The 23,123-nt window shown below is 37.7% G+C and overlaps 1 protein-coding gene and 1 long non-coding RNA gene across 3 annotated transcripts in view; one reads left to right on the top strand and one right to left on the bottom strand.

Annotated features, from left to right (window-relative positions):
* Nucleotides 1–23,123, top strand: part of GRIN3A (glutamate ionotropic receptor NMDA type subunit 3A) — a 150,482-nt gene that overhangs the window by 66,229 nt on the left and 61,130 nt on the right. The window lies entirely within an intron of this gene.
* Nucleotides 10,342–12,303, bottom strand: LOC111098110. Its single transcript, XR_005367068.1, has 4 exons — nt 12,122–12,303; nt 11,739–11,805; nt 11,466–11,603; nt 10,342–10,451 (listed from the first exon to the last, which is right to left on the bottom strand). It is a non-coding gene; the product is annotated as an uncharacterized LOC111098110 (long non-coding RNA).

Below are 23,123 nucleotides of genomic sequence, written 5' to 3'. Positions count from 1 at the left end.
AAGATAAAAATGTGTGCCTATTCTTGAAGAACACTTGGAAATGACACATGTGTCAGGGGAAGAGGAGTGGTCATTCCAAGCCAAGGAACAGAATGAACTACTTTGAGGGGAAAAGTGTATGGTGTAGTCGGGATATCTTGGGGAGTTCAATTTAGCCATAGCATATGTTACATGAAGGGAAGGAGGGGAGATCCACGCCTGCAAATTAAGTTCAGTTGTGATATCAGATCTTTGACATCAAGCTAAGACTAGTGAACTCCATCTGACAGTAGAGATCCACAGACATTCTTGAACAATGGAAGAGCAGAGTGGAACAGTATCCATTTAGGGTGGTTGCCGTGGGAGCAGCATGTAAACAAGATTAGAAGAGAAAGATGCAGAGAAGTTATAGCTATAGTCACCAATAGAAAGAAGACAGATGCAAGATATAGGGTGGTGATCAAGTCTGTATAGGATTTGGTGATTAACTCAACGTGAGAGGCAACCAAAAGTCATCTTCAGAGTCACAGGCCTGAGTATCTGAGATGCTGGGACCATTCAAGGAAGGAGAGAAGGCAGTTTATGGAATAGAATATGGAGTGGCAGCTATTAGAAATGACAAATACCCACCATTTGCTTCAACGTGGATGGAACTGGAGGGTATTATGCTGAGTGAAGTAAGTCAGTCGGAGAAGGACAAACATTATATGTTCTCATTCATTTGGGGAATATAAATAATAGTGAAAGGGAATATAAGGGAAGGGAGAAGAAATGTGTGGGAAATATCAGAAAGGGAGACAGAACGTAAAGACTGCTAACTCTGGGAAACGAACTAGGGGTGGTAGAAGGGGAGGAGGGCGGGGGGTGGGAGTGAATGGGTGACGGGCACTGGGGGTTATTCTGTATGTTAGTAAATTGAACACCAATAAAAAATAAATTAAAAAAAAAAAAAAGAATATGGAGTGGTCAGTTCAGTTTCACACGTAGCATCTTAAAATCTTGTTTTGGACATCCAGGTGAGATCTAGCAGGCATTTGGAAGCCAGAGTTCAGGAGTGAGACTGAAGCTGGTGGGACTCCTGACCAGAGAGGTGATCCTGTGTATTAAAGTCCTCAGAAGAGTATGAGACCCCAAGGGAGAAGGTGGTACAGAAAAGAATTGCTGTCTGAAAGAGAGCAGCAGGCACAAAGAGCCCCATGGTGTTGGAGGACAGGATTTGTGGAGAGACAAGGTGGAGAACAAGGAGATAAAGTTGCCCTATAACAAAGTCACACTGACCCTTGAGTGCCCCTCTTTCTATAGTTTGGATTTTTACTTTTTTGAAGTGAAGATTGGTATTATCCTGTCTGCCGTGTTCTAGCTTCTTTCCAGCAGTTATCAGAGAGGACAAAAGCCGATCAATGCCCAGTCCAAACTGAGAGTTGTTAGTGAGCACACACATGCGTGCGTGTGTGTGTGTGTGTTTTATGTCTGATGAAACTGGGTTTTATATGGTTTGCTTTTTCCTAGTCTTTTTTCCAAACTCCTCTCAAATTCTTTTGATGGCATTTTAATTCAGAATAGGGAAAACATATCACTTATGTGGAAATCACAGATGTCTGTAGTTTTCTTGGGACATTTGTTTGTCTGCTGTAAGGTGAAAATCCCCTAAATCTGAATGAAAGGTGACATAATAGCCTATTGGTCACACTCTGAAGATTCCTGCACCCCCGACTCCCTGTGTGTCTTATTTCTTTTCATTTCCTTCTGTGCTCCTCACATGCTAGGTATTAGGACACCCCCCATTATGCCACGCTGCCAATTCTCATCCCAGTTACAGTCCTCACAGCTCAGTTAACTCACCTCAGGCAAATTTCCTTGTGCCTCTACATTAATGCTCTTGAACACCTGCCTTCTCTAACTTTTCTTTAGCTACCTCCGGTTAATCTCCCCATGCCTACCCATTACGACTGTGCCTGAAAACTTTGAGAATTACACCTCTCAGACTTTTCTAGAAGCAGCTTATGAAGAAATGTGCTCCTGGGAATAGATGTCTTCAGCTCTTAGACGTCATCTAAGCCCCTGGATCTGAAAAAGGGACTCCTCAGATTTCCATCTCCTCTTTCCTTAAAACTACTTTTCTGTTACATATAATATTTTCAATTATAATAATAGTGGGGGTTTTTTGGAAATGGTTTCTATTTCTAGCCCAAAATTTGGGCTACAGCTTTTTTTTTTTTTTTTAATATCAGTCTTGGAATCCAAACACCACTTCTAAAATATTCCTGTGGGAAAATGTGTTTGGATGAAAACCTATCAACCTACCTAAAAAGTGAGATTTGTGATCTGTATTTATACACAGCCCATCAGTAAATTGAGCCACATAAGTATTTGTAACCATGATATTAAATAACTTAGAGTGAATGTAATAGCACCATATTTCATCTTGATCATAATTGTTTAGCATGCTGGCTATATATTTATCACAATTAATAAAATTTAAGAGCGTGAGTATTTTATTACCATTTCAGAATTGAAATTCACTGGCTTCAACTAACTACTTTGAATCAAATAAAATTAAAAGCAAAATGCTGTGCGGGGCAGACCAGTTTATGATTCACTACATGTTTCAGGAGCCAAGGCAGATTGGAATACTTCTTTCTCTTACTGACGAGGGTCAGAGGGAAGAAATCATCTTGTTGCTGGCTGCTCCTATAGCTAACCCCAAGGAAGAGGGACTGGATTGCTGTGCAAATGAAATTCAAGAGGATGATTCTATCCTCACTTAACTATTTTCGCCAGAATAATTTATTTTACACTAAAAGTAATATATGCAGCTTTTCCCAACCTCCCACTGACTCTACTGGGAAGCAAGCTCCATGCTTCAAAGCGGGTGGGCTCTTGAAGCATGAGACCATGAAAGCAAGAATTTATGAGTGATATATTTAATAGAGCTTAGATGGGTATTTTCCTGACATAAAACTAGCACTATTCATTATAGGCAATGCAAAAAATAGGGTAAAGTAGACAGATGGAAGCAAGCACCCATTGCCTCATCCAAAGCCATTTCCTCTTAGCACTTTGGGATGACTGACAGGTGGATAGAAACTGCAGTATTATTTTTATCCAGCAAAGTCTTCATCTGAGTCTGTAATCTAATGTGTAGACATAGGCATTCTTAGAACCTTCTAGCCATTGACATTCGATCTGCAGAGATATAAGACAAGATGAGAAAATTTCTTCATAAAGCACAAATACACTAAGAAATAAAGCCCCACCTCCCCTCAGAGTTGAAATGGCCCAGGTGAAAGGACACAAGAGCATTTGAAATTAGCTATCTACTGATTACAATGGATCTTCTAGTGTTCTTCCAGCTTCTCACATAAAATGCCCCCTTTATCTCTGTGGGTCTAATAATAAAAAAAAGTCAGCTTCATATAGAGAACACAAGGCTGGTGTCATTTTTGTACAGGCAAAGGATGGTGCTGCTTTAGAAAAACAATCCTGGTGAACATTCAAGTAAATATTAAAAATTAAATAGGCTTGCTGTGAAGGCAAGAGCAAACTTTAACCAGAAGTATTAAAGTAAAGGACACTCTCGTAGCCCTGGTAGGGTATGATAAGCGTTTCCCAAAATAATAAAAGCCAGCTTTATTGATCTTCATATAATGTGTGAATTCATGCAATAAAGGCTGGCCTTGAACAAAGGAGGGGGTACCAGAACTCCACGGCAGACAAGACCAAACATGATGTTGGAAGTGAGAAGGAAGAAAACTGAGCTACACCAAACCATTCACTCGTTCCTTCTTTAATTCATCCAGTAACAGCAGCTTCAGTTCCAGGCACCATGCTAGGTGGCCAGGAATTTAGCAGTGAGAAAACAGACACTGCCCTTGTAACATGCGGTTTAGTGGGAAAGAAAGACACTAATGAAAGGAGCACATGACTCAGTTAATGATTTAAATCATGGTATGTTACTGTAGAAGAAAATTCAAGAGAATCTGAGAGCCTCACAGGAGACTTGATCCAATGGAGAATCAGAGAAGGTCTCCAGTCTGGCTGAGATCTGAAGAATGGAAATGAGCTGACAGGCGTGTTAGGGGGTGTTAGGAGAAGAGCACCTCAGAGTGACATGGCAGGCTGTGCAGAAGCCCCAAGACTAGAGGAAGAGGACTGCAGTCATGACCACTCCATCATGAGCTATGAGAGATTGGAAAGCCAGAGAAAGGGGGAGGAGAGTAGGACAAGTAATAAGGTAAAGGACATTCTAGAGAGAAAATTTCTCAAAAGAAGAAAAATCTAAGAAATTTTATTGTCTGAGAAAAGCTACACTTCCCATGGGCTCTGTGTATTTCCAAATAGAAGACATGATGGGAGACACATCCCTTTCACTTGGGCAGCAAAAACTCTTAATAGATCAGGGAAGTGTTCTCCATGAGAATTGCAATAAAACACTTTCTAATGTACAGAACAAAAATGGTTTGGATAAAAAAATTTGAATGTGCTAATGGTTCTGTGTATCTTGCACATACTAAAAACTATTGAATTATACACTCTAAATGGGTGAATTGTATGGTATGTGAATTATAGCTCAAAAAGACTGTTTTAATCAATTATAAACAAATAAGCAAACCACCATATTACTGAATTGGAAGACTGGATTTTTAAAGATGGTAAGTTTCCTCTTGGTTACTTAATAGATATAAAGCAATTCCAATGAAAATACCAATGGACTTTTTTGTTGACTTGTATGATTGTTGCTGTATCTCCTAAAATTTTATATATATATATATATATATATATATATATATATATATTAAATTTAATCTAAGAAAAAGAAGATTCAAGGCGTTTATTCTTCTAGATATTGAGATACTTAATATTAGTAATAATAGCAGAAAATCTAGTACTCATTGACCACTCCCATATGCCAGGCACTGTTGTAAATGATATTAACATATTATCCACTCCCACTGAGTAGTCATGGAAATTAAAATAATCCAAGTAAAGCAACTTGCATTGTGTCTGACAACTAGAGGGCAGAAAATAAGAATATTTAAAACTCTTGTCAGATTTTAACACTAATATTAATTCCATGTATTTTGAACAATTATTTCTCTCTCATCACTGTGAACTCGGTAAATGGCAAGATTCTCTTTCTGAGCTAACTCCTAGAGAGCTTGGAGGCAAATTTCTTGCCTACTAACAGCAGATTTATTTTCGTTGCAGTTTGCATTTTAAGAAACATCATTCCTGGGTTCATTTGGGGTTTTTTTTCTGCTTCAATGTATTTTAATTTATGCTGTCTTGTATTCTGCTTGACCTTTAAGCTGCTGCCTTAAATCTTTTCAGGAAGAGAGCAAGGTATACATTAAGTAATGTCAAAATCAGGTAATAAATGAAGAATATTCAGAGCAATTCAAAAAAAGAAATAAAATTGACCAAATTAAAGAAAAAAAGTTAAATCTTATAATCAAAGAAATGCTAATTGAAACAGTAATGAGATTGTATTTTACCTGTCATATTAGGAATCTTTTACTGATTCTCAATCTTGGTCGAAGTACGTTAAGACTGACACCAGCATTACTGCTATTGGGAGGGTAGGTTGGTAAAATAGTTCATAAATCAATTTGGCCATTTCTGTCAAGACCCTTGAAGGGGGTTAGGCCCTTTCACCCTTGACTTCTACTTCTAGGAATCTATGCAAATGAAGTAACTTAATATATGAACAATAATTTATTACAAAGATTCATTGCTTACTCAGAATAACAAAAAATTAGAAACCATGTAAATATCCAACAATAACACAATTAATGCATTATAATATTCCTATGTACTATAAAAATGTAGCCAATAGAGATGATTTTGAAAAGCTTTTAGAATGTCAAAAAAAATCGTACACCTGAAACTAGTATAATAATATATGTCAAACCATACTGCAACTAAAAAGTTATAATAAAAATGTTTTAATTAAATATCAAAAATCAAAATATAAGAGGAAGTGAAAAGCTGGGATAAAAGCTATATACTGGATAAGGAGAAGGAGAAAGGAGAAAGACCTAGAAGGAAATATAGCACAGTATTAACAGCACTGGTATCTGAGCAGTGTTATTACAGGAGATATTTATTTCATTTCCACTCCATATTTTCTACAGTGTTCATGGAATATTGATGTGATGAGGAAGTTCATAATAAACCAAGTAAGAATCAGAATAATTTAGATAAGAGACAGTAGTCACAACAGCAGTGTAGGCTCCACATGCAGTGCAGCTGTCGGCAAACTTTCAAGTCCAGGCAGGTTGAGTTCCTCAATGAGTAGCCCTCCCATAGTAAAACGTTTACATTTTAAGATGTTGTGCTTTCTACAGAAACTTTCAGAAGCAAATTTTCATTCCCACTCAGTTTATTCATAGGAGTTAGAACAATCTGAAATTGTCATATCATCTATTTGTTTACTTGTTAATTGTCCCACTGTGTCCTGCTCACCACTAGAATCTCACAGTGTTGGGTAAACAGTAAATATTCAGTAAATGTTGTTTGATTAATAAATGAATGAAAAATAGTGGCATCATTGGAATAGGGCTATAGTCTCCTATAGGGATTACTTTGAAATCCATGCTTTTGACTCAAAAGCATCATTTAAAATGACCATTTAAAACCATTCTACTACTAGCTGCTAAGGAACATATAGAAGGAAAGCCGCAGTAAGCGGCAATGTACTCTATGATACAAGGAACAAAATTCTGGTTTTGGACAGATCTAAGTTTGATGTACTTAATTATGTTTAAATTATATTTATTTAAATTATATTTAAATTATAAACTCCATGGGACTGGACACCAGATCTATATAAAATAAAAGACCTGTATCCCTAGAGCCTAAGCATATAGCAACCACTCATGTAGGTAAGTGTTCTGTAAATTATGGATTTGCCATGAGGCCAAGCAGAGGTGATCAACATGTGTCCAGTAGAATAGAGGTAGAAGATAGGAATCCTTTCACTTGCAATTGGAGAATATACCCAGATGAGTTCCAAATTATATCCAAAGAGTGATCTGGACTCTTTGAGCCATGAGTTTGGTACAATCAGATCATCAGAGCAAAGAAAACCTAGGACTATGATGCCCATAGTGGAGCCAAGGATCAGAGTTGTAGATTTCCTTGAATGAGAGCATGAGACTGATAATGCTGCCCCAACCTGGGTGGTTCTGGGTTCCCTGGCAGCAGATTGTGGAGTTGGGTTAGAAACATTTAGTGCTGCAGTAAAGATCAAACACACAGCACCTGACACCTATTGGGAGTTGGACAACTGGATATTTCCCTTCCCTTCCTGACTGTTGTTCAATTGAAAAAATTTTGGAAAACCAAAAAGATTGTGCTATTTCACATTGGTAAATGGAAAAATGAACAAATGAGCATGTGATTGGTTTACTTCCTCATCTACTTCCAAAATATTTTTGAGATGGAGTCTTTTAGAATTTTTTTAAATAACTGCAGTTTTATGACTTTCAAGTAGATACAGTAATTCACACTAAAGCGGCAAAGTGTTAGCAATTAGACACCCTGCTGGATTTGCATTAATGAATGTCTAAGATCACTTCCTTCATTTGAATACAGAGACTGTGCCAAATTTTTGCAAACCTTTCTCTTAAATTAGAAGAAAATTGACTTATAACTTTGTTTACATTTTTAACCTGCTTAGCAAGCACTAGCTTTAAGCATACTTTCTGTACCAATAAATGTATTATAGGATATCTATAAATATCCACATCTTATATAATTATAAACTATGATCAGTACACATGTCTCTCAACTGTGTGTTTGTACACGAATATTTATAATTTAAAAGTTAATAAATGTTCAAGGGACATACGCATTAATAATTAGGGAGAGCTAAATTACTCCAAGCCATTCTTGGACATAATGTGAAAATCTCACAGCTACGCCCTCCAACTGCAAGTGAGAGAGGCTCCCACCTTCTGCCTCTGTCCTCCTGGACACATCTTGGCCACCTCTGCTTGATCTCACAAGCATTCACACCACTCTCATATTAGATGCTAGGGAAGGGATAGAAGGAAATCCCCAGTAGGAGACAATGTAGGGTGATACAAAGGACAAAGTCCCAGTGTTGGATAGGTAAATGTTCGGTGCAACTTAGGTTTGAAGGTTAGCTCTGTGAAGAATCTCATTTTCACGTTCAATAAATATCTCTGTACCTGAAGAAGTTGCAGACAAACCCCGAAGAGGCTTCTTTTATGTCTAAAATACATACTGTAGCTCCACAAACAGTGTGAATTAAGGTGAATATTGGATTTTTATGATGTAGCCTCAACTTCACATTTTGATCCTTAATCAGATCAGGAGCTAGCATGAGCTAACCACCCTGTGTCTCTATCTAGTGACATGTCAGGAAGCTTAACTGTGAGCTCAGCTTCATTGTGAGTTCATTCTGGGAAATTCAGCCAAGTTAGGGCTTGCTTTCCCCAACTGCAACTGCGTACAAGCCTACTCCAGCCAACTACAAAGATACATATATGTAAATATATATATAGGTATATATAGTATATATACAGTGCATACAATGTACATGTGTATATATTATATAGGTGTATATAATGTGTATATAATATCTAATGTATACATAATATATATGATGTTATTTATACTTGAATTCAGAAAGATGTTTTATCAGAATCCATTAATTTTTTCAAACTCAAGAATTTATCATGGCATTTTATTAGGAAGCTGCTACCTTAAAAAATGCCAAATGATAGAAAATTCAAGCAGTGCCAACCAAAACAAGGCTTATTGACGTTTCCTTAAATTATACTTGAACTGGCACTTTTTTTTCCATGCATAATCTAAAGATATAAAATTAATGGAGGTGGCTCTATTGGCAAATAAGAATATTAAGTGAATGTAGGCATATAAATAGATGTATCCCCCGTGATTTACATGTTTAACATGATGATCAATCCTGAGGGTCATACATATGAACCTTCTTACGTATGTATGTATTAGCATTATAATAAGACTTCTGATAGAGTTTCAGGGACAGAAACTGAAAATAGCATCAATAAATAATAATGATAACAATATTTGTTGGATACCAGCCATGTTCCAGGGACTGTGCTAACTGCTTTACATGAATTTTTCTCATTTAAATTTTACTGCATCCATACAGATGAGGAAACAGGGCTAAAAGAAATTAGCTAGCATGTCCAAGGCCATTTAGCTAATTAATAGTAGAGGCAGGATTCATACCCAACAAAATCTGACTGATTATTCCTACTCAGTGTTTCATTTTCATATGCAGTAAGAATGTTCTTCCCAACATGATGTTTTTTTTTTTAAGATTTTATTTATTTGAAAGAGAGAGAGAGCATGAGTGGGAGATGGAAGGGCAGTAGGAGAGGAAGAGGGGCAATCAGACTCCCCACTGAGTAAGGGGAGCTCGATGTGGAGCCCGATCCCAGGACCCCAAGATCATGAGTTGAGCCAAAGTCAGATGCTGAACCAACTGAGCCACCCAGGTGCCCCCCCTGTCACCCCCAGCCCTGATGTATTATAAGTAGACCTTTCCCCACCCCTGGACTTAACCTGGGAAAGCTGCTCACACACAAAGGCCATTCACAGGCAGAGACTGCTGCTGAGGCCAGGGCATTTGAATTTGTGCACACGGTTCATACGGGATGAAGAAGTAAGAGACCCACAGATCCAGGGAGGATTTACTCTCACTCCACCCTCATCACCATCATCACTAATGCCCTACCCAGAGACGTGTTGCAGCAGGAATATGGCTTTCTGGGTACTTCAAAAACTAAGGATGACTTATTTATCCACATCGTGTCTTCCCCCCAGCACCACCGTGGCACACTGTCACAGCCTCAGCCTCAGATGCCACCCTGCTCCCCCACCACCACTCCTGAGAAATGGCAGCCTCTCTTCTCTTGGCTGCAGTTAGGGGTGTTCAAAAGGAGCTGTAATATTCATGTTTGAACCCTGGTGCTAATTAATGTCTGGGAAATCCCTCAAACTATTACCCCACTCTACCTTCAGCACCACTCAACTCATCAATTTTATTCAGAGAAAAGAGAGACTAAATCAGTCTCTATTTATCAAAATATTGTTTGTAGTGTTGAAAGTCTAGAAAGAATCTCTAGTCATTAAGAGGAGATTGGCTAAAGTAGGGCACATTCTTTCAGTGAAATATGTTACTGTTAAGGAAAAAATGGGATATATAGTCAAGTTTTTAAAATGTAGATTATGCAAAATAATCCTATACAATAAAAGTCTGTGAAAACATGCTATTAAAATTTTTAGTTTTACTAAATTGGCACCCTTGTACGAGGGTTGCTCAGCACTAGAATACAATGATATCGAGGGCATCTCTTTCTTCTTGGCACGGGTCCTGAAATTCTCCCAATAGGAAATTTTCCTCCTGGTGGCTCCTATATAATACTGCATTTATTTCAAGATAAGACAAATGTTCCCTGAAAGAGGTGATACCTCTGTTAGTTTCCTGTATGGGTTATTAATTTAGACTAGATAATTCTACTTACCTAGAGAGCAAGGGAAATATATACCATTGGACCATTTGATCAATTTTAGGGAGAAGACACAAACCATCAAATCTGTGGAAGGGTCCAGAAGAGAGGCAGCCAGTCTAGCTTGCTGCCAAGATTCAGTTCCTCCTCACTCTCAACTTCTTAGAGCTGAGGCCACTTTTGCCTCATACTCAGACACAGACCTCTTCTTTACCTTCCCCCCACGGGCTCAGAAACCAATCCCATTCTCATTCAGGGAGAATTTAATATGGCCTGTCTATGTCTTTTCCCCTCAGAAGTGAGGCCCAAGGACCAGCATCTCCAGGGGCTTGTTAGAAATGTAGAACCTCAGGCCCTTACTCAGTCCTGCTGAACCAGAATCTGTATTTTCATGAGATCCCTGGGTGTCTCATTTCCATAGTACGATGGGAGAAACATCACTGTTGGCCACTTCCCACGTGACCCAGCATCTGGCACTTTGCTGCTGGCCCCACTCTTACCTTGCAATTCCAGTCAGTGACATGTTCCAGGACCAAATCTGCATCTGTCTTATAATTACTGTCATGTTAATTTCAAGTTTCTAGTGATTTCTAGCTCTGGTCCTCTCCCAACATCTGGGGGATGTTTTGACTCAGAGCCTCAGGCTGCCAGTTACAATTTCAGTCCAGCTGGTAAACATCTTGGATGATGGGCCTATACGGTTTTGTTCTTCACTGTCTACCTGCCTCACCACCAAACTGATTTACACTACTTGGTGCCTCTAGCCAAACCAGCAACACACCAGTCCATCATCTGAAGAATTTCAGAAAAAACTCCCTGGTCTCTGTCCCCAGTCTGCTGTCAATGCAAAAAAGTTCTCTGTATTGCATCTTAAGCCTTTTTACTCTTGTTCTTTCCTCTATGGAGATAGTAACCAGTTTATCAGCTTCTCCTTTGAACTGTGATTAACCCATTTCTCACCCCACTCTTCACATCTTGTGAATCACTTGACAAACCATCGTTTCCAGCGCATCTGGAGGAATGAAAGGCGCTGTCCCTGTATTCACATCACGTTATCGTAGGCATGCTCTTGCACAAGTTCTTATCTACAACAGAGTACTAAAAGAAGAGCAAATATTACATATAGGAAATTCAAGATTTTATCCTGATCCAGCGATTTTCTTTTCACTTTTACATGCTTTTAGAAAATAACCATTATGCTTCTCTAATATGACCAACAAAAGTGACACATACCATTTGTAAAGCACTCCATAGCCTCCCAGATGCTTCAGTCTGGCACCTCAGTTTTGCCCCTACATCTCTGCAGCAGAAAAGGCATTTATTTAATAGAGATAAAGACAGAGGCTAAGAAGAGTTAAGTGATTAAGTGATTTTTTTTCCAAAGTTCAAGCTGCTACTTAAACCCACGCTTCCTAAGTTCAGATCCATCATGATTTCAATACAATGTGCTGCCTCATATAAACTATATTCAAAAACTTATTAAGTGTACAAGGGTAGCCCCCAAAGTTTGGTCAGCATTTCAGGAATGTAATTTGAGGAAAACAATGATCAGAGCAAATAAGAAATTCATAATACATTTATTTACTGTTTGATATAGATCAAGTACTGTGAATTACCTTGAGTTTTTGGATGGTTTAAACTTTCAGAAAGCTGAATATTTTGCAGGTCAAAAAATGCAATCAAACAGCCAGTGTACTAAGAGCCAATCTGAAGTCCAAGAATGCACAATACATTTTGCTTTGTGTCATGTACCAAATGACTAATAGGCAGCAGGGGCTTTCAGGGTTATAATTTTAGCTCAAGGTTCTGGTAACTACATGAAATCCTTGAGTGGTTTATGATATCATAAGGTGAAATTATAGCTCCCCATGGGCAAGAGTTGTTGAAATGCTTTCAGCCATTGAGTACCATAACTAGCCTGTTCTCTACAGCAATTATAGGGAAAACTATTTTAAATGCCTACTCATATTGACTAATGACTTTAAACGTAGGAATTATTTTTTAAAACGAGAATGGCAGGCAATTCATTCATCCCACCATTCCATAAATATGTATATATCACCATATATCTGCCACTGAGACAAAGACTGGGATTATAGCAACAGACAAGTCCGATCCCTAGCCCTGCCCTCAGAGAACTTTCATTTTAGCAGAGGAACCAGACATTAAATAACCACAACTCTGATATAAATGTTATGCTGATGAATAGAATGTTATGCCAATGTATTAACAGGAACCCGACCAACTGGGAAGGGAAGGACACAATCAAAGTAGGCCTCCTTGAGGAAGTAAACAGAACTAAACTCTGTATATCGGGTCAGAATCATAAAGGATAAGAAGAGGGCAAAGCTTCTTCTTAGCAAGCACATATTGAGAGTGAGATATTAAGACCTTGAAAGGAAAGCACAGAAATCTAATCTACTTCCCCCCCTCCAAATGGTAAGAACAGCTGTGTGGATATGCTAGAGGAAAAAGTGAAAGAGAATCAGAAAATAATGACCTTGAGCATATTGTGCTAATTGAGATAAGTCAGACAGAGAAACACAAGTACTGAATGATATCACTTATATGTGGGATCTGAAAAAAATCAAACTTGTAAACAACAGACAGTAAAATGGTGGTTACCAGGGAATGAGAGGTAGAGGGAATAAAATTGATGTTTTCAGAGGGTGCAAACTTGCAACAAGCAGTAAATAAGCCATAGAGATCTAATGCACAGTATAATAATATAGATAACAATATTGTAGTGTCACTCTGTACTGTGATAAATATCACTATGATGGCAATCATTACAATATATAAATGTATCAAAGTAACACATTGTACACCTTAAATTTTCACAATGTTCCATGTCATGTGTATTTGCTAAAAAAAATTAATGTAGTATAGTAAAATGCATATACATATTTCTCATTTTATATATGCACATATATACAAACATGTGCATATATGTTCTGTATAATATAATGTATGTATATGTGATATATGTGTGCATGAGAAGTATATGGTATATACATACGTTTTATATGTGTGCATAGATGTGTATATATAAGTGTATGTGCACCAGAGCAGAATTTGCAATGAGAAAACATCAGGCCATTTTTTATAAAATGCCTCACCTCCAATTGCAAAAGAAAAGAATAAGATTCAAAGACTATAGAGACGGCACCTGGGTGGCTCAGTGTTTGAGCATCTGCCTTTGGCTCAGGGCGTGATCCCGGGGTCCTAGGATTAAGTCTCATATTGGGCTGCCCACGGGGAGCCTGCTTCTCCCTCTGCCTATGTCTCTGACTCTCTCTGTGTGTCTCTCATGAATACATAAATAAAATGTTAAAAAAAAACTATAGAGATAATATTTAAGGGATAACTAATTAGGATGAAAAATTAGATAAGATCATAAAATATTGTGTTGCCTGAAACTAATATAACACGGCAGGTTAACTATACTGGAATTAAAATTCAAAAAATAAAATAAAATAATGTGTTGAATGGAACAATAATAGGTCCCAGATTCTAAAAGAGATGAACAAGAGGTTATTTAATGTGAAACAATCACCTAGTGAAGATGTCATTCATTTTGGAGAATATAAAGTTTGCCACCAAATGGAAAAGGCAGGAAAGAGTTCTGGACTGCACAAGTCATCTCTCAATATTTTAATATCATTTCAAAAATTAAATTATATTGTTTTAAGTGACAATATAATTTTCATTTGTATCACTTTATATATACGTATTTTTTATATTGTGAGGAGGTACAGTGACAGAGCTTTAGCATAAATATCAATAAATCATCTAAAATCATACACATTAAATGAAAATTATATACAATACAGATTGTATTTCAGAATATCTAAGAATAGGTAGGAGGAGAAAACAAATTAGAGACATAAAGCAATAGGACAAGATACTTACTTAAACACATGCCCCAAATTCTAGAAAGAAATCCTTAGATATATAGGAAGAATTGGTTTTGCTTTTACGGAAATTATTAGTAATTCTACTCCCTAAAAGTTGGTTCCACTAAGAAAGTGACATTTTTTTAAAAAGTCTCAACAAGTGCCATTTACAAGAGATACTTAAAACACCCGAGCTTGGGCACCTGGGTAGCTCAGTCAGTTAAGCATCCAATTCTTGATTTTGGCTCAGGTCAAGATCTCAGCGTTGTGAGATCAAGTGCCATCATGGGGTCCACACTGGGCTTGGAGTCTGCATAAGATTCTCAATCTCTCTCTTTTCCTTCTGCCCTTTCTCCCTCTTAAAAAAAAAAAAAAGAAAAGAAAAAGACCTTGGCTAAAAACTTAAAAGCTTGATTACTATAGTTCAAAAAAGATAGAAATTATTTAAGTGTATTTTGTTACCTTAGAGTTCATCATAAATTTTACAATAGTAAAAGTAACCTAAATATTTATTTCCTCTCTGAAAATCTGTGTGCCAACCAAGCATTACAATGAAACTGTGAATACAAATATTTTAACCATTTCACAGTAAATGCTATAACATAGTTATATGAAGAAAGAATCTAGCTGACGTCTGAGACAAGTGTCACATAATGACTGAAGTGTTAATAGCCATTCGTACATGGAATTTTTTATGCATTCATAATACTTGGAGTAAAAATGAACAGCATTTTCCAAATACAATAACTCAAGAATAAATGGAAACATTTGTGCACATGTTTGTTTCATTTTTTAAAATCACCTTGGGCTGAGTCAAACTATGGAAAATTTTAGCTCAAACGAAAATTCTTCCTCCCCCCATTCCCCCTTAAAAAATCACAAGGATGTGAAAACGGGATTATAATGGAAGCTGTCTTGCAACATTAACTGCAGTGTTCATTCTCCTAAAAGCCATAATTCATGGCTGTTCTACAGCCTTTTTCTTTTAGCAATTATGCATATTAGAGGAAAGTTTGAATATATAAAAACCAAATACTGATAGAAAACCAAGCCTCACAAAAGACATATTTACTTGACTATTTTGTAGTGAAGGAAAATATGAGAGCTCACCAGCCTGCCTAAGCCCCAGGTGCCCCTGGTCCAAGGAGGTCTGGAAAAGCATGAAAACCCCAGCCATAGGGCATTGCACAGCATTTACTGTCTAGCATCCATAATCAACTGGTGGTCACTTGCTTCACTAGGGGACAGTGCCTTCAGTGGGAGGAGGATGTTGACAACTACTGGCTGTCTGGGGAATTCAATACAAAGCTTCCTCTTCTATTTTTTTTTTTTTATTTTTTTTATTTTTAGAATTTTTTTTTTTAAAGATTTTATTTATTTATTCATGATAGTCACAGAGAGAGAGAGAGAGAGAGAGGCAGAGACATAGGCAGAGGGAGAAGCAGGCTCCATGCACCGGGAGCCCGACGTGGGATTCGATCCCGGGTCTCCAGGATCGCGCCCTGGGCCAAAGGCAGGCGCCAAACCGCTGCGCCACCCAGGGATCCCTAAAGCTTCCTCTTCTAAATAGACAAAGTGCTACAAAGAATACCTCAAACCTATTCCTCCTCCTTTCAATTTCTCTTCTCTCTCTCTCTCTTCTGAGGTTTATAGGGTAACATGAAAGCAGCTCATGAGAATTGCCCCATGCCATTTTGATTATATATTTCCAGAACCTAGTGCAGAGCCTGGCACTTGATAAATATTTGCCACCAAAAAAAAGAAAGAAAGAAAGAAAGAAAGAAAGAAAGAAAGAAAGAAAGAAAGAAAAGAAAAGAAAAGAAAAGAAAAAAAAAACCCACAGTAAAAGTTCTCTAAATTCTGTTTCAAGTCAGAAAACTTCCATTTGAGTCTTATCTCTGCTATATAACTGGACTTTGTGATCCTGGACAAGGTACTCAAACTCTAAACCTCAAATTCCTCACCTAAGAAATAGAAATGAAAACAATACCTACTCCTGGCATGGTCCTTAGGCAGTTAGGAGATAGTGCATATATAAAATTCCTGAGCGGAGTGCTGGCCTCTGACAGTGTTCTATGATTATTTGCTAAATCTAAATTCTCCAGAGTTGTAGATAACCATAATCCCAGGGTTGTAGATGACTGGATGAATGAAGAAGGACAAATTGTATCTAATACAAGGACTGAGGATGTACGCTGGTTACTTTTCTTAGACCTCTAACAGTAGGCCAAGACCAAATGCATCCTTGACTTCTCCAGGAAGAATTACAGCCAACATTCATGGCACTCAGGATTTATGCTTTAACATTCATCTTTAAAATAAAGCCTGTGACCATTTTTAATGGGAAATCTCAGAAGAAGCCCAGAAGTATTACCAAGGAATTTGAAATTTATTTGTAGAATTTACAGACTTATAATAGCCCTCCGAGCAAGTAGCATAAATTTTAAAATCTGAAAGGAACACACACACACACACACTCATACACGCACACATATATACAGGATGAACTTATTGTGCCCCCTCGTTATCAGATTAATAAATCATCCAGCAAGTTATTCTCCATGCCTAGAGTTGGTGGAAGATATAAAGGGCAATGCATATAATTTTTGTCCTCATAAAATGTGTAATCAAGTTGAGATTAAAACACCACGGAAAACAGGAGAGGAAGTGTGTTCACCATTAAGTACTCAGTGGGGATATCAGTATTCCTGACCGCCCTATTAGAAGTGGCCTCTCCACCTGACTTTCTATCGCATCATACCATTTTTTTCTCTTCAATTGATCACTAATCTGTAATTATCTGGTTTGCTTTTTTTAAAGATTTTATTTTTTTGTTTGAGAAAGATTGAGAGCACAAGCCTGGGAGGGGCAGAAGGAGAAAGACGAGCAGATTCCCCACTAAACTGAGAGGGGATCCAAAGTTGGGACTTGATCCCAGGACCATGAGATCATGACCTGAGCCTAAGGCAGATGCTCAACCACTGAGCCACCCAGGGGCCCTTCTGGTTTGCTTTTTGTTAATTGTTTTTCTCTATAGGAGTAGACACCTTTTCTATATTATTAATCCTAGTGACCATCAACTAGAACAGGGTATATATGACATATATATATGTGCTCAATCAATGAATTCTTTGTTCTTCCTATCACCTGACCCAGGAATTCTAACTTAGATGGCAGGCAAGACTAAATCAGAAATATGCTTGAAAACTTTTAGCAAGAAATCATTTCTTTTTCTCTGTTCTTTCTACCAATTAATATAATTCCAAAAATAATGATGAGACATTGAGCTGGTTTCTAAAACAGTTCAAGGAAACTCATATTCCCTTAAGAAATAGATTCAAGTAAACCACTAATCGTGCCACACAATTTTTAGTGAAATAATAAAAATATGTAAAAGAGAGAAGTAGCTCCCACAAGGATAGTTAACTCTTCCTTGGGAAGATCAGAGAGGCTTCTAAAAGGAAATGTATCTGATCTGGATTTTCTAGGAAGACTAGGAGAAGGGAAATGGGAACTCCAGACAGAGGTAATGTGTGCAAAGGCAAAGTTGGGCCAGATGACATAGGCTCAAAGACAGAAGATCTTAGTTAAATTTCTGGATCCTCATTTATAGTTGTTACCACTCTGTCATTTATCTCTTACTACAATAATGCCATATAACAAATCACACAACACCAGTGGTATACAACAAAAACATTTACGTAGCTCTCAAATTTGCAAGGTTCAGAAGACCTAGTATGGGCTCACTTACATATTGAGGGGTCAGCTGTCTGTTGGCTGATCTAGGGTTTCCTCAGTATTTGGTAAGGTTACTTGGCTCTGTTCCACCTATCTCATCCTCCAGCAGGCTAACCCGGGGTGTGTCCTTCTTATGATGATAGCAGAGGGCTATAGCAGAAAGGTAAAAGCATTTTTCCAGAACTGTGCTTACATCATTTCTGCTAACATTCCAATGACCAAAGTAAGTCACCTGGGCAGAACCAGAGTCAAAGAGGGAGGATACTCACGATGACATGGCAAAGGGAGGACTTGGAGCCATGAATACAATTAATAGGCTGTATACACTTAATGTCTCTAGAGTTTAGTTTCCTCGTCAATGAATGGAGAATACAACAGTTCCTCTCTGTTAACATCCCAGGGTTTGGAGGAGGATATGTATAGAAGGTGTTTTTAAAGTTCTTTAGCTGAGAATAAATAGAGAAATAACAAAGAAAGTTACCTTGGAAATCTAAGCAATCAGTGGTTAGACACACCAGGTAGCCACACATTTAAACTTAAACTTCTGTTTCATGTTCCTTAAACAAAACAATCATCTCAATCAAGGCTAGTACATTTTCTAGGCTCTAATCAAAAAAGGACATCTAAATGCCAAATTCAGTCCTGTAGAACTCAAGGTAAAAACAAGAATACCCATGATAACCACTAAAATATCAGCAATAGCTACTTTTAGAGGAGGCAGTAGAATCAGGGAGGAAAAAGAGATACTATAATGTTTTATGCCATGAAACTTCTGTTTGCATTTTACAGTGAGAATAGATTTGTATATTACTTATAGCATTAAATAAATGAATATGCTTTTGATTTTTTTTCAGAAAGTGAAACTAGCTAAGTTTTCTCATAATTACCATTTCAACAGTTTAAATGTTAATCCAGATATTCAAGGTTGTTTATGTTCACTTTTCATTCTTCAATATCTATGTATTCACTGAACATTATTTTAATTTGCAACTTACATATTCTCAAGAGTCCAGGAAGCTAGGTTCTTTTCTCAATTTTGCCATAGTTAAGTCTGTGGTCTTGGGTTCTTCTTTTTTTTTTTTAAGATTTTATTTATTTATTCACGAGAGACACAGAGAGAGAGGCAGAGACACAGGCAGAGGGAGAAGCAGGCTCCCGACTGGGAGCCTGTTGCGGGACTCGATCCCAGGACCCCAGGGTCACGCCCTGAGTGGAAGGCAGAGGCTCAACTGCTGAGCCACCCAGGCTTCCCGGTCTTGGGGTTATTCATGTAACCTTGGTCAACTCTAGTTTCTTCATCTGCAAAATTAAAGGATTAAATTAAATAAATTATTATTTATTAAATAATAAAATTAAGTGGTTAATTAATTAATTAAATGGTTCTAACATCACCTTAAGTCTAGCATGCTGTAATTCTGGGAAGAAAATGATTCATTTGCAAATGAGCCTCCTTATCTACTACCAGTCAGAATATGAAACAAACAAAAATAATTCTAAAAGTAGTGAATTCTAAAAGGAAGTATTAATTCAAAGTTTAATCAGTAAACAGATTTTTAAATCAATATTTTTCATTAAAAAGTTCATTATTTTTAATGTATACTGATGTAACAGATGATGATTTTTAAAACAAATACCTTCCACTTACAACTACTTTTTTAAGCTGATGAAATACATTTAATTTGTTTTAAAACGTATGCTTTTTAAACTTTGCAAGTTCTGAGTTAGCTTTTGTCTTTTCCTTCTCTATATTATGGGCATATTCACTCATCAAACACTCACTACACAGGGATCCCTGGGTGGCTGAGCGGTTTGACGCCTGCCTTTGGCCCAGGGTGGGATCCTGGAGTCCCAGGATCGAGTCCCGTGTCGAGCTCCTGGCATGGAGCCTGCTTCTACCTGCCTCTCTCTCTCTCTCTCTCTCTGTCTCTCTCTCTCTCATGAATAAATAAATAAAACTTAAAAAAAAAAACACTAAACATTTATTTCTACTATCTAGTTACTAGACACAGTTCATGGATCTGTTCTTCCAGTTTGCACCAAGCCAGCTTCTGCATAAGAATTATAAATTCATTTCATTCTCTTAATTTATTTGCTGCTAGGATTACTCAAGATGGTGGAATCAGAACTCACATTCAGGTTAAGTGTCAGAGGCCACACACAAGTAGTATGTTAAATGCACGTATGACATAGCTCCACTTAGCTCTTTATAATCTTGGCCAAATTGCTTAATCTTGCTGATCCTCATATTTCTCAACTGCAAACTTTATGAATCATCACATGATTTTTTTTCTTTCTTACTTTTACATGAAAATTTCTCAAATTTGCAGAAGAGAGAGAAAGAAAATGCCTTTTTAACTCAGCTGACTGCTGCCCTCTGATGCTTAGCTCACAAAGCAAAATGCTACTTTGGTTGTGCTGCTCTTGTGATTCATTTAACAGGAGCAAATGTGCTGAACAGAAAAGAAAGATAAGCAAACACCGGCTCAGTCATAAACTGGGAGGTAGTCTCAAGTGGAAAAACTGGGAGCAATGGTACAGGCAAGATGCCCTGGTAGGGAGAGAGCCATCTTCTCCTGGATACATTTGTTCAGAATAAATACTTGAATCTTTGAGAGCCCCTTCACCGTAAGAGCTCGATCACTGATTCCCTGAGCTCCAGAGGAAAGACAGATTGCCTGTTCAGCTGTGGCAAATAAAATTATTGGATATAGCCCAAGTCACCCCCAAGGGCTAGCCTAGGAGAAAAATAAAGCAGAAGCGAAGGATTTCTCATCTTACTGTATTTGGTATCCTGTCTTTTTGTTTGTTTGATGCTTTGCTTTAGCAGCTTCTCTAAGAGGCTGGTTTCCTGGGCCCATGCTATGGGATTACTGACCTTTAGGCTAAACTTACTACGGTACTTTTGTACACAGCCCACCCTGAATGAAGTCCAAATTGGACATGCTTTAATATTTAATTCTTCTGAGCTATATAGTTAGATAAAAACTGGCATTAAAGCAAGTTCCTATGCCATAGATTTGGATGGAGTTGTGCCAAAAAGCTTACATCACCAGACTGGAGGTAAATTTATAGCTGTTTTCATTCATTTGCATTTAATCAGCCCAGAATTGCTGACTCTAGGTTCAGTGGGGACCTTATTGCCTGCTCATTCTGCAGGGTACAGTACTGCTGGTGATGGGCAATGACTCAAGTGAGAAGTTTGGGTTCCATAGTCTACAGGTCATATTTCACCTTGAAGTTTGGCTGGATAGCCAGTCAATTATAAAACCAGGGTTATTCTCATGCCATGGCTTAGAGAAATCCTCCCTTTTTCCGTAAAAGGTGTTGGTTCTGACCTCAGCTGACCTGGTTCATGCACTAATTGTGCCGCTTACCATGGAATCACATCTTTGGCAGAATTATGGTTCTAGACAATTGTGTTATGATCATAATTAAATCCCACTTGAAAATCCCATTAAGACAATATGTTACATGTAGTTGAGTTCTAGAATCATCTGATAAGTGTGTATAACTGACTCCAATAGCATGGGCTGAAGACCCTGGGGAAAGTTATTTCATGTCTCTGAGCTTCATTTCCACATTGATGAACTGGAGTTATTAACAGAACCTACCATATAGGGCTATAGGAAGGCTGAAATGAGGGGCACCGGGGTGGCTCAGCAGTTGAGCACCCGCCTTTGACTCAGGTTGTGATCCCAGGGTCTTGGGATCAAGTTCTACATTGGGCTCCCTGCAATAAGCCTACTTCTCCCTCTGCCTATGTCTCTGCCTCTTTATGTGTGTCTCTCATGAATAAATAAAATCTTTTTTTCAAAAAAGCAAGGCTGAAATGAGATGATGAATGTGGGCAGCCCATATATAATCAGCACAAGAAATGACAGCTATGGGTATTAAGATATTGTTAAGAGCTAATTAAGATCCTATAATCAGCTCTTAGGTCCATGCATAATGGCTAAATTCTTTGAATTAACCATTTTGCAGATAATGGGTCACTGCAGTTAAGGGGATAGCCAGTAAAACCGTAGCAGTTGAGAGCATAAACCATAGAGCTCAGACTGCCTAGCTCTCTCATTTACTAGTTCCATAGTTTAGACAAGTTAGTTGTTCTGTGTTTCAGGATTCTCATCTATAAAATAGATAAGATGATAGAATCATCCTCGTAGGGTTGTAAGTATTTAGAAAGCTAATATGTCTAAAGCATTGAGACAGCGTGTGGCACATGGTGAACTACATCATCGCCACCACCACTGTTGTGATTATGATTATTCCATGCTTCTTCTTTGGAAATACCAGTAGTGTGGGTAGCACCAGTAGTGAAGTAATTCGTCTGACATATGAGGGAGAAATGGACTTTGCTCCACAAGATCACTGAAAATAAATTGGGATTAGAAGGGGATTTTGAAGAAGACAATTGGAAGAGTCTCAGTGAACTAAATAAGATCGGCAGTTCCAAATGAATAGAATAAGACATTGAAACCAGGGCTAGAGAAGAAGCCAGAGACTTCCATGAAAGAAAGGAAAGAGAAATAAAGACATAGGTTGAACATTTGTAGTAGAATAGCTACAAATTTCCCTGCAGAAATCCTGTAATTCTTCGGTTTGGTCTCTAGCATCTAAAGACTAGATACCCCATGACAATAGGCCCTATCCTTGTATTACTATACATGACAAAAATATATTGTGGACTACCAGAGGCCTAGTAAATGAAGACTACAATGCTATTTCATACATGTTGTTGAACAAATTTATTTGTTAAAGAAGGAAATAGAAACCAGAAACTTAATGTGGGCACCTGGCTGCCTCAGTTGGTAGGGCATGTGAGTCTTGATCTCGGGGTTGTGAGTTTACATCCTATGTTGGGTATAGAGATTACTTAAAATAAAATTTTTAAAAAAGTCTAGAACTTAGTGGTTTCATAAATAGTAGATGGGGAAATGTTGAATATAGCATACTAAAAAGAAGAAATAATTTTTAACGGCCATAT

The sequence above is a fragment of the Canis lupus genome, chromosome 11 (assembly GCF_011100685.1).
Source record: "Canis lupus familiaris isolate Mischka breed German Shepherd chromosome 11, alternate assembly UU_Cfam_GSD_1.0, whole genome shotgun sequence".
Taxonomy (NCBI): domain Eukaryota; kingdom Metazoa; phylum Chordata; class Mammalia; order Carnivora; family Canidae; genus Canis; species Canis lupus.
This window is presented reverse-complemented; position numbering and strand designations above follow the sequence as displayed.